Source organism: Nicotiana tabacum, chromosome 19, assembly GCF_000715075.1.
Source record: "Nicotiana tabacum cultivar K326 chromosome 19, ASM71507v2, whole genome shotgun sequence".
Classification (NCBI taxonomy): Eukaryota; Viridiplantae; Streptophyta; class Magnoliopsida; order Solanales; family Solanaceae; genus Nicotiana; species Nicotiana tabacum.
The window spans coordinates 20,512,148-20,516,435 of NC_134098.1; positions in this window are offsets into that span (position 1 = coordinate 20,512,148).

Consider the following 4,288-nt stretch of genomic DNA (forward strand, 5'->3'; position numbering starts at 1 on the left):
TACAAGATGGACCAAGTCACAATCCCCAACAGTGCACGCCCACACGCACGTCACCTAGCATGTGCGTCACTTCAAAATAGTAGAATGATACAAAATCCGGGGTTTCATACCCTCAGGACTAGATTTACAATCGTTACTTAGCTCAAGCCGGTCAAATCTCTAACCCGCAATGCTCTTGCCTCTGGACTCGGCCTCTAAATGCTCCGAACCTATTCACAATCAGTACAATACCATCAATATGCGCTAATGGAATGAATTCTACAAGAAAAACTACAAAATTAAACCAAAATCCGAAATTGGCTCAAACCCGGCCCCCGGGCCCACGTCTCGAAATCCAATAAAATTTATAAAACTAGAAAGCTCATTCACTCACGAGTCTAACCATACCAAATTCATCAAAATCTGACATCGTTTAGTCCTTCAAATCCTTAAATTACTCTCCAAATATTCCAAGCCCTAACCCCTCATTTTCACTAATTACCATGATTAAACAACGGAAAATCACCATATATACAAGTATTAGGGCTCAAGTAACTTACCTCAACGAAATCCCCTTGATTCCCTCTTCAAATCTCTCCCAAAAGCTCCAAAAACCGAATAGAAATGGTGGAAATGAACCAAATTTGCGAAGGGTTCTATTTATGATTTCTGCCCAGGTTTATCGCACCTGCGGCCATTTTCTCGCACCTGCGGTCCAAGAAGCCACACCTGCGCAACTCACTTAATCACCCAACTTCCGCACCTGAAGACACCTTCCTCGCACCTGCGGACTCGCATCTGCGGTCCTAGGTGCACATTTGCGAAACCAACCCAAACTCCTTATCTCCGCATCTGCGCTCAAGGCCTCGCACCTGCGGGCTCGCAGATGCGGCCAATTCTTCGCACCTGTGTTCCCAACCTTGGCCTAGCGTCGCCCGCACCTGCGCACTCCCCACACGCACCAGCGGCCTCACACCTGTGACCCTTTCTTCCGCAGGTGCGGAAATAGCAGAAGCAGCAACTCCAGCTGCAAAGTCCAACTTCGACAAATCTGTTAACCACCCGGAATCACCCCTCGGCCCTCGGGACCTCAACCAAAAATACCAACAAGTCATATATAAACATAGAAACTTACTCGAACCTTCGAATCACTCAAAACAACATCCAAACACCAAATTACCCTCGAATTCAAGCCTAAGAACTTCTAAATTTCCAAATTCGGCAACCGATGCCGAAACCAACCAAACCACGTCCGAATGACCTCAAATTTTGCACATACATCACAAATGACACTACAAACCTACTCCAACTTCCGGAATTTCATTCCGATCCCGATATCAAATTTTTCACTACCGACCGAAATCGCCAAATTTTTAATTTTGCCAATTCAAGCCTAATTCTACCACGTACCTCCAAATCATATTTCAAACACACTCCTAAGTCCAAAATCACCTAACGGAGCTAACGGAACCATCAGAATTCAAATCCGAGATCGTTTTCATATAGGTCAACATCCGGTCGACTTTTCCAACTTAAGTTTCTACTTAAGAGACTAAGTGTCTCAATTCACTCTGAAACCACTCCGGTCTCGAACCAACTAACCCGATATAACATAATATAGCTGAATAACACAAAAAGAAGTAGAAATGGAGAAAATAAGGTTATAACTCTCGAAACGACCGGCCGGGTCGTTACAGTCGACCGAAGTCAACTCAAATGAGTTTTAAAGCATGATTTTATATTTTTATCAATGTTTCACATAAAAACTTTTTGAAAAAAGATACGGACTGTGCATGCAAATCGAGGAAAGCTAAACAGAGCTATTCGGAGTTTTAAAATACAGAATTAAGGGTTAAAACTATAAATGACCTATCGGGTCATCACACAATTGAATTTTTATGTAAGAGAGAATACCACGTTAGTGCCCCTTGCATAAGGGATTTACCAAATTTTTTCAACAATACTGATTCGATTTTCTTCTTGGTTAATTGTTGCCCTTGCCTCCTATAGTAAATGCAGTGACGTGATCTCGTGGATCAGTATCATACTTGGGAATATCGGGCATCTTGAGCTTTTTCGGTATTGATAACAGTGTTGCACTTGGCTTCCATTGTTACTGTGAATATTTATCAATATCCACTCCTTTAATCACGGGCTGTACTCCCGGTATTTATTCTATCCGCTCTTTTTGTTCTGTGAGCTGTTTCTACAAGGTCATAACTAAATTTTATGAATTAGAATTATTTGGTGTACCTGACTCTTCGGCTCTAGAATTATTTGGTATTTCTCCACTTCTCAATTTTTCGAGTCCTGAATGAGAGTTTTCATTGTTGTGTTAACTGGTAGTGGAGCCGCCTGGACAACACTCGGTAAATCACTTGCAAAAGCATGCAAAGCTTCACTAATCTGCTGCGTGATAAAATTCTTCAAGTTATCTTGTGCATTTGACTGTTCCTCATGTTGTTGTCCAGTGTTATGATTAGTAGATCTAACATGTGAATTTTCTCGTGAACGCTGTGGAGTATGTATGGGTGTGTCATGTGGAGGAGTCCTCTCTTGTTGTCCATCCTCAACCCGAACAATTTTATTAGTGCCAAACATAATTTGTTGCTAAAGACAAAATATGTAAATAGAAAGTGAAAAGATTATCAGATTCCCGGTAACGGAATCAATTTGTTTAACCAAAAAATATTTTTTGTGGTCAAAGAAAAATAGAATAATTCGGGTTTCTAATAACCAATTTTACTTTACTTTTTCTAATATAGACGAATAATAAATAATGGGAATAAAATATTGAGAGAATAAGGAAAAAGAAATCTTATTGATAATAGCAGCTTTCTTCCAAGAAGAGAGAACACGATTCTTCAAATAGCAGAGAATAAAATATAGGTGATTGACAGTATAATTTCGTGAATTCCTTGATAATCGTACAAAATATAGCAAGGGGTTTATATAAGGATACAATATATAATTGTTTTGTCCTACTAGCAAAGAATACAAATAGCAGAGGATACAATATATAATTGTTTTGCCCTAGCTATTTTGACGATTCTTCAAATAGCAGAGAATACAAATATAAAAGTTAAATTCATTAGTTATTCATTGGTTATCCATTTTCTAAGTGGATAATATGGTTCTTATTCATATTTGACCCGTTTTTAAAAAGTTTATTATCCAACCCATTTTTTAATGGATAATATGAGTGAATAATTATTATTTTTTAACCATTTTGCCACCACTAATACTTTCAAAGATTCTTGTTCTTTTTGGGTTTCACTCTTTTGAATTGTTAGAAAATAGATGAAGAAAGAAGGAAGAAGGCTTGAGGCGTGATAAATACTAAGTGTAATGTAACATATAAAAAATTCACATAGAGATTTAATTTCATCTGGAGAATCAGTTTAAAGGATTTGGACTAAGTTTACATGGTGAAAAATAGGGATGTACATGGATCGGGTTGGTTCGATTTTTATTAAAACCAAATCAAATCAACTCTATTGGTTTGGATTGGTTCGGTTTTGTCGGATTTTTCGGGTTCTTTGTTACATAAATATCATTTCAATCTTACTTTGTTAAAATCTTGATAAGTAAATACATTTTATGTTTAGTAAAAATTGAAAAAAGTTGACAAACATATGATCAATAAAAATATTCTCATGGGAGAATTTTCTTAGTACACATGATAGTTACTTTCTTAGTCATCTAACAATAAATTTTCGTTGATTACACTTTCAGGGTTAATTGAATTTAATAATTAAATATAATAATCAATATGATACTTAAATATTAATGTATTCTATTCAATTTTAAATTATTGAAATACCATTTCAAATTCGAAAAAGATATAAGAATTTAATAGATATTGACATATGAATATAGAAGAAGAAAGAGATTGACACATTTCAATAAAACTTGACAAAAAAGTGATGACACAACCCACTATTTAAAGTAAATAAAAGTGGAGCACTTCATATTTCTATTAAATATTACATCCCATAAGAAAATCTCAAATATTTCTTGACATTTTTTAAAGAAAATTCTACATAAGGTCTTAAAAGTATATATATAATTTATATATTAATATATCGGTTTGGTTCAAATTTTTTTTACTCAATACCAAGTCAAATCAAATCAAACTTAATCGAATTTTTTAATCGATTTGATCTGACTTCTCGGTTTAGTACAGTTTTCAGTTCGCTTTGAAAACCCGAGCGAAATTTTTTTTGAATCACTAGATGTTACCGAATTCAGAAGGGACTTTCTGAAGGTAAGGACATCCACTCAAAATTAAATACTGCTCATGGGTTAG